Below are 8,354 nucleotides of genomic sequence, written 5' to 3'. Positions count from 1 at the left end.
CGAGGCACCGGCACAGCCCGACCGCGCCCCACAGCGGCGGGACCGCCGCACTGCGCAGGCGCCGCGGAGGAAAAGGTCGCGGGGGCGCGGGCCCCTCGGTGCGCCTGCGCCACGCTCCGCTCCGGGGCGGCCCCGCCCGCGGGCGCTCCCCCGCCCGCCCGCCCCGCCGGGCCGTGCACGGGGGTCCCGCTCCGTCGCCGCGCCGGGGCCGCGCTGAGGGGCGGGCGGCGGCCGCTGGCTGCGGGGAGCGCCCCGAGGGTTCCACCTGGTGCTGCCTGCGGCGGGGCGGGGCGGTGACCAGCACATCCCGGCTCCTTCTTCCTCGGAGTAGCGGGGGTGGAGAGAGAGGGGCTGGGGGAGGTCCTCTCCGCCCCCATCGGAGGGAGCGGAGCAGAGCGGAGCAAGGGGAAAGGTGGGTGTCGGAGAGGGGCCGGGTTTCGGAGGGGCCGGGCTTGGGGTGGGGATATTCCCGAGGGCTGCTCCGCCAGGTACTTGTGGAAGGAGGAAGCCGGCGGCCGTCGCCGAGCTGGAGCTGAGGGGCCGGGCGCTGCCGCGGGGAACTTTGTGGTACTCAGGGCGTGCGGGTCTGGCTTCCGTTCCCTTCCTCTTTCTTTTTCTCTCTTTTTCTCCCAGGGCGGCCGGCGTCGCGTTTTCCCCGCGGCCGTGGCCAGGGCCGGTTTCCTGCCCCGCGGGGGCCGTGGCCCCGCGCCCGGCCGGGATGCGCCGGGAAGCGCCGCTCCGCGGGGCTGGACGCGGTCCCGACCTTCCGCGGGGCGGAGGCGCCGGCCGCCGCTCGGGGCCTGCGCTTGCCCGGGCTTTAAACTTTCTTACGGAGTTACCCCTAATAAGGTGGTAAAAAAATCCTTTGGCGCGCGGGTTAGCGGTGGATCGCGATGAGTTTTGGGGTATTTGCGGTTTCACGTGGTAGTTGAAGTTTAGTACCCCGAGTCTGGGGGGTGCTTGTCTGTAGCAGAGAAAACGTGGAGCCGCTGCTATTCGCCTTGTTGCTGGTGCCTGGTTGAAGTGCATATGTGGAAGCGAACTGATTGACATCTATTCTGCGGGGTTAATCAATAATCAGGATGGTTATTAATGTAATGCATTTTTATAGACCTTACTGAAAGCCTTAACTATGCAACAGATTGCTACAGGGATGAAGTTTCTACAGCATTGTAGTCCTCAGAAAATAAAAATATTTTAAACAAGTCTGAATTATTGTGCTCCCACTGCGGGGATAGTGTGACGGTAGCTGGCTGTTTTATGTCTTGATAAAGTTTCTCAACTTGAAACTAAGTAATAAACCCAAGTTCATTGTGTGTACTGCTAACTTCCCTGGCTGCTTTTTAAATGAAAATTTGATTGCTGATGTTTTTCCTTTACCTATTGATGTTTCAAAATCCAAAATCTTGGCCATGGTGGGAAATTCAGCTGTCCCAGGAAACTAACCATGCCTAATGTTTATTTTTTTCATTGTAACTGTATGCAGAGGTGAAATGTTCACGGAAGTCAGCACTTCCAACTTCATGCAAAGATGTAGATGTTACACTAACTTAAACTTGTGTCCTGCATGTTGGTGACATATAAGACCTTTGCTGTTCTTAGAATCTAGGTGTTCTGATACAGAAGTTAAGGCTTCTTTTTCCCTTGTGTTTCAAAAAATTTCCTGACATCTTTTAACGCACTGTGGTAGTAGAAGCCTTTATAAGGAGACACATTGATGAGAAAAGTCTTTTATAAATGCTGATTAGTGGAGTAACAAATAGTCTTAAGAGGTATCTTATTGAAAAATTTTATTAAAAATTATACTGAGTAATTCTGCTATGATCAGCATTTTTTTCACATTTGTTTTAAAAGTGCATGTTGCAAAATTTTAAGAGAAAATTAAGAGAGTTCTCGCTGGAGTGAGAATATTTCTTTTATTAATTTGTCAAATGTCCTTGTAGAGGAACTTGTAATTTTGTTTTTCCTGTGTTCTATTTGAGAATACAGGGATGCTTTTTTTTGTGTTTTTTTTCCTTAAGTTGTGGAATTGCTATCTAATGTGGGTGTATGATTCCTATGCTGTCATACAATTAGTATGATGACCTCTTTTCCCAAGTATTTTTTTTTTAATTTTAATGAAGGTTTTATTATTTCAGTTGAGAAAGGAGGCAAGAAGAATCATGTATCAGTTTGTGTATTGCCCTGAAATACTAATAAAGATAACTTAATGTTGACATTGTTTCTGGGTAGGAATGATGCAGGTAAAATATATGTAGTTCTTAAACTGTACAAATCTAACATTGCAAAGTAGAACCTCCCTAAAAAAACTTTCTTTTGAGAGAGTGAAACAAAGACTATAGACATATTAAAGGTGTAAACATAAACTGAGTGTTTTAAAAGAAATTTTCTGAAGTAGAGCCTTTATGTGTTTTAGTGATAACTGCAAGTTTGAGTATGCTCTGAGATGCTAAGTGCTGCCTGTGACACTTCACAAAGACCTGGGGTTTTTGAGTGATTTGGAGATGTTCTTTTTTGTTAGAAGATGCTAAATACCTTCTGAGAATTGAATGCCATTTGTTGATCTCCAAACTGTTAGTTGAAAATGCAAGCTGTTGAGGTGTTGGTTAAAACTGCCCTAGTAGACCTAAAGTAAAACAAAATTTTCAGAAGCTGTCTTTTGACTTTTTATTTTCAAGGGCATTTAATCAAAAACTAAAAAAAAAAAAAAGTCAAAGTAGAAAAAATTACACTTCCTGCTGCTTTAATACAGAAATGAAATAGTGGCATTAATTTCTTTCTGTGGAATGCTGAGGCTAATTTAGATCTAAGCCTTATATTTAATAAGGGTGAGAATATGTAAAAGTAAGCACAGAAAAATAATTTTTATTTGGATCAGAAATTTTCTGTAAAAAGCTGCGAGAATTTCTCTTTGATGGCAGAGAAATTGGTTCTTTATTTAAGCTTATTTTGTTAGCAGGAATATGTGACTCAAGTTAAACTTCAAAAATTCAAAGAAACCAGAGTGATATGAACTGTAAATTTTTGTTGGCTATCAAAAGCAGACCAGATATGTACCTAAACCTATGGATGTTTATAGTTGAGGTTAGTGGCCTCCTTGTGGATCAGTAAGAGGGAAACTCAGGAACAACACTATACACAGCAGCGGTATTTCATTTTCAAATTAAATTCAGTCATTCTGGTACCAGATTAAATCTTCAGGTAACAAGACTTTGGAATTTTGGAAGATAATGCTCAAGCTTTTTAAGAGTCATCAACCACTTCCTTCTTATTATCCATAGATTTCTTGCTCAGAAGCCTTTTTAAAAAATTATATTTTACATAGAATTACATAGATTTTTTACTATAGTTGCTTCATAAATACCTGTTTTTAACCCACTTTGAGTTATGTGCTTGTGGAAAACAGGTAGTATAGCCTGGTATGAATGAAGTTATCTCTCCTTCTGAGCTTGCTGTTCACTCCCAAATCTTGTTTACTACTACTCTCTGATATAATCAGAAATGGAAATAATCCATCACAATCAGAACCATGAAAACGGCAAAATATGAATAAATCTCTTAGTTTCCCTAGCAGTTGTTGAATTGCTGTTCATTTGATTTGGTCTGTAGTCAAGACAATTAATCTGCTTTGTGTACCTTGTCTGGGGAGATAAGGAGTTGATTTGGGTTCTACCAGGGAGTATTTATCAGGTTTTCTGCTGAACTAATCCTGTGTTAAGTGATAAGCACAAGTGTGTGTTTGTCAACTTTCTTTTAGAGAATATCCCGATTAAACAAAAGATGTGTCAAAACATGAGGATGAGAGTTAGTTATATCATAAAATTACACCTGCAGCTGTAGTTTCATGTTGCAGTTCTTAATTCTTTTGCACTCATTAACTGTTGCATGTAACTGCACTTTTGCTTTTGGTTCTCCTGCTTTTGACCATTGTATATATTTTGTACTTACAGTTTCATTTGGTGCTGCATATTTTTTATGAAAGACTATATTTAAGAGACTTTTAAAATTTCTCTTTTCTCATTTCAGCATGTGAAAATTGTTCCTATTTCTTCAGGTCTGTGGACGTGAGTTTTACATTGGAGTTAGAGGCAGCATTTTTGACACTCTTTGCAGAGCGGGTAGGTGAAAAAGTATTTTGTCTACTCCTGTTGATACCATTCTTCCCTGCTCTTGCTGTTTCCCTCTTGGCTGAAGTTGTTGAAACTCAGATCTGCTGCCAAAAGAGCAGCACCATCATCAACAGTGCATTTCTACACCTCCCTCATAGTGTAGCAAATGTCATATGTGAACTGCATGGTAAAATAAATTATTCTGGTACCATGCTGCCTCGCAGTTGTTGGTCACTGCTATGAGAGCTGTAAAAACACGAGGGTAAGGAATGACATGACTGCCTTTGCTCTCTCTAGCCATAGATCAGCTTAAACTGACCAGGAAACCACACCCTGAATTTCTTGTGAAAGCCGATGGAATGAATGCTCATATGATTCAATAAACTAACCATTATCTTTGCAATTAACTTCCTTAATCACACTGAACTACTAGTAATTTAACTTGTTGCCATTCTTATTCATTAAAAGTCATGGTCTATTACAAGGGCATTTAAAGTCAAGGAGAAGATAAATTATTCTTTCTGCACAGTGAGTAGTAAAAGCAAAGGAATCAGAGTTGTGTTTACACATGTGCAGTCTGAAAGTGCGCTTACTTCCGTACAGCTGCAGAGGTGATGGTGGGCTCAGTGCTCTCTATTAGGATTCTACTATTTAAATGAGATGTTACTATTTTCTTGGAAAGTGAATTGCATTAGTCACGGGAATAAGGATGATCCAAAACGAGTTCACATATAGGCAGAAATCAAATCTTACGACCATATGGGAAAATCAGGGAATGGTAACCCTTTCCTTGTCGGTAGGTTGCATGGTAGATACAACTGAAGTGGTACATGAGAAGGACGTGACAAAATTTTAGAGTATTGGTCCAGCTTTTGATCCATCTTACTAGGTGATTTCTAGATGGCAGTACTTTGGAAAAGACAATAAAGAATTGAAGGCACATTTTTACTCATGTCCAGAGTGATAACATACTTCATACTGCATTTGAATATGTAAGTTATGCTTCAACACTTTGAGATACAGACTCCCCTATCTTAAAGGCCTTTTCCAACCTAAATGATTCTATGATTCTGCATGTCTTCAGGCTTTTAACCAGTTTTTTCTAGGCTAAATGCAAATACTGTTCAGAAGTCAGCCTGAAATGCATGGTGGTGCAGTGATCCCAAAGACCACTGAAAATGAAAAGAATATAGCATCCAAGTATTTTGTTGGCTTGTAACATTAAGAGATTATGTAGTTAATTAATAAATTGCATGTAGTCCCTCCTGGTATTTTTAGGCCATCTTTGTCTTTCTGATTGTGCTCAGTTTAATTAGGAATTTTTTTCTCCTTTTTTTTTTAATATTTCTATAGGTTTTTTGCTGGTTCACTTCCTCATTTTATTACACAGGATACTGAATTCATTTTCTCTTGACTTGTCAGTTCATCTGTTTTGATTTTCTAGTCTCTAATTTGTCTTTCTTGCTACATATATACAGACTGCGTATATAGTCGTTTGTTCTGGTCTTGTGTTACCAGGAAAACTACTCTACCTTCTGTTGTCTGTTCTTTCCCCTTCATCTCAGTTATCTGTCCTTTCCCAAAACACAATCAATGTTGAAGTAATTAATGTGAAGTTATTCAGTGAGCAGTATAGGACTTTGAATAGGGTGGAAACTGTAGTGCAAAACTTAGTTTCTGTGGAGGAATCTTCTTGAACTCAAAAGTAGGTGATATGCTTGTTTTTCACTTGATTTCTGTCAGTGCTGGAAACTTTTTTCTGTTTAATAAAACCTGGTAGAGAAACTGAGTTGTCTTAATTGTCCTTAGTTTGAAATTCTGTCATAGAAGATTCTCTTTCTATATAATTTTCTCCTGCTGTGTGCAACCCTGCTTGTAAATGTACAACAGTTTTCTAAAATAGAAAACAAATGTATGGAAGTAAAACTGGGTGCTTTAAAAGTGTGAAAGTAACTTGAAAATAACTCTTCATTGCTGAATCTTTCCTGCTGTGCTCCATAGTATACTGTCTGTAGGGAGATCTGTTTGCTCAGGGTAATTTTTGTGTTGCCATCACATAAGTTTCAACTGTATGTGTGTGTATTTATATGTATGTACAGTAATGGGACTTCTATATATATATGAAAAAGTCACTCTGTCTGTACTGGTCCTCTGTAGCATCTGCTCTATATAGCTTGTTTTTGGTGTATAATGATTGTGCACTGTAGGGCTGAGTATTGGACAATAAATGCAGCCTTTGGCATAGAATCCTGAAGTAACAACATTAAAATTCATTAGAATTTTTTTTTATTTTTGTGAACTTTATTTTGGACATCTAGGATTCAACTTTTTTGTGTACAAAATTGGTATTTTTAGTGCTTGCTTGTAACAAGTGTAACCTAGTGTGTTGTGAAGGATATTATGCTCTTGCAGAGGAGTTTTTTATCATGGTTGTTGTTTCAGTGTGTGCCTTTAAATATAGGGAGAACAGCTCAGAACACACACACTCACACACACACACAAAAAAGCAGTGTCTCCGCAGGATCCAGGGTTCGCAAAGCATGCAATCCAAAGACTAGGTTTGAACTGTCCTAGACTGAAAAGTGTTAGTCATTCAATTTTCAACCAAATGGTGAAATTTAAAGCAGTAGAGTTTCCAAAGGTGATAACTTGTTTAATAACCAGTATTTTATAGAGTACAGAATATTAATAGGATGCATGGATTTAATGATTGATAATTTTCAGGAGTTGTATTTGCTTCATAGGTTTTCTTTTCAAAATCATGTTTCTTGCATAGCTGGTTTTACTATTAAATCACTTCACAGCATAATTTAATCAGGGAAAAATATTTTTTTTTACCAACTAACTTGTGTGTTCCATTGAGAGGTGGAAGAAATGATGACTGTTAGAGGATATATCACTGTGAAGTAAAACTGAAGGGAAAATTAATGTTGTGTGACTGATGTAATATTAAGGTGAAGGATTGAGCAAGGAGAACTTGTCCTTTTCCATGTATACTGAAAAGATGAAACATTGATTTCAACAAAAGATGCATGTTTTCTGGTTATGGGGGAGATGTAAACAAAAATAGAGGTTTATTGATGCTGTGCTATCTCCTGTGTCTGCCAGCAGGTTGAGATTATGACTTTCCCCTCATTTGTAAGCATTCTTTAAAGTATGATCCTTACAGGGGCTAGTTTATTACTAATTTTTCCAAAAGATGAAGTGAAGGTGAGCCTAAGAAGCACAGACCACTGCATAAGAGTTTCTTAGAGTGAGAAACTGATAAGAAACAATGCAAAGCAGAGAGGAAACTAAATACACGAGACAGAAAGGACAAGGGTTCATAGTTGTGACCATGTTTTCCTTTCATGCAACACTACTCTCCTAGAAAGCATTAAGGAGTAATTAAAAATTCAGCTTGCAAATAAAAATGTTGAATCTATTGTTCATCTTGAGACAAATCTTTCATGTGCTAGAACAATTATTCAACTCCTAATTTATGTGATACACATCATCAAACAGACTTTTATTTCTTTCCAACCTCTTTACTTTAAGTGTGCAATTCTTAGAGCTTTTAGTCCTAGATTTAAATGAGTGTTTGTGCATATGAATTTCCTTTTAAAAAAGAAAGGTAAAAATTCTTCTCTTTTGGATGAAATCTTTAATTGTGAAGCAGAAAATTCAATAGTCAAAAACCATACAGTCAAGAACATATGTCTTTTGAGCATCACAGTTAAGTTGAGACTGGAAAGATTTTTTTAAAAACTATTTATTGGGCTCTGAAAATTTATAAGTTAGACAAAGTAGTTTCATGCTTTTGAGTTAAATGATTGATCAGTTAAGAGTCAAATATTTTTGGTATCTTACTATGAATCTGTGACAGTTTTTGGATACATGGGAAGTGAGTTTCCTCCCCCCATTATTTTCTTAATCAAAGCTGTGTATATTTACTTCTGCAAAACAATAGGAATCAAAGTTACAAAAGTAGATGTCTTTTATGCTGCAAGGTAGAGCTGCTGATAAACACTGTATACTGGAATATTTCTGTTTCCAGAAGGAACTAGAGTTAAAAATGAATGCTAGAAGGGATGCTTCAGGTAGCAGTTTTGCAGAAACTTTGATTGCTATTGTGATCCAGCTAGTTTTCTTTCTCTTTCTTCATGCTGTGCAAGTTAAACTATTTTCTTTGTAAGAGGAAAGAAAGTAATCCACAGTTCGTCACATTTTTACTTTTATCACAGTGGGGTTTTTTTCTTCCTTTAA

The 8,354-nt window shown here is 39.0% G+C and overlaps 1 protein-coding gene across 9 annotated transcripts in view; it reads left to right on the top strand.

Annotated features, from left to right (window-relative positions):
- Positions 1-204: 204 nt before the first annotated feature.
- Positions 205-8,354, top strand: part of PTBP3 (polypyrimidine tract binding protein 3) — a 47,875-nt gene continuing 39,725 nt past the window's right edge. For 4 of the 9 annotated variants that reach the window (XR_004061480.1, XM_030968162.1, XM_030968155.1 and 1 more), the window contains exons 1-2: positions 205-412; positions 4,027-4,118. The gene's annotated coding sequence lies outside the window, so the exon portion shown is untranslated. Of the gene's footprint in view, positions 413-478; positions 585-4,026; positions 4,119-8,354 lie in introns of those variants that run through there. The other 5 variants (XM_030968161.1, XM_030968157.1, XM_030968160.1 and 2 more) reach the window with 5 other exon arrangements.

Source organism: Camarhynchus parvulus, chromosome Z (assembly GCF_901933205.1).
Source record: "Camarhynchus parvulus chromosome Z, STF_HiC, whole genome shotgun sequence".
In the NCBI taxonomy this organism is placed as follows: domain Eukaryota; kingdom Metazoa; phylum Chordata; class Aves; order Passeriformes; family Thraupidae; genus Camarhynchus; species Camarhynchus parvulus.
This window is presented reverse-complemented; position numbering and strand designations above follow the sequence as displayed.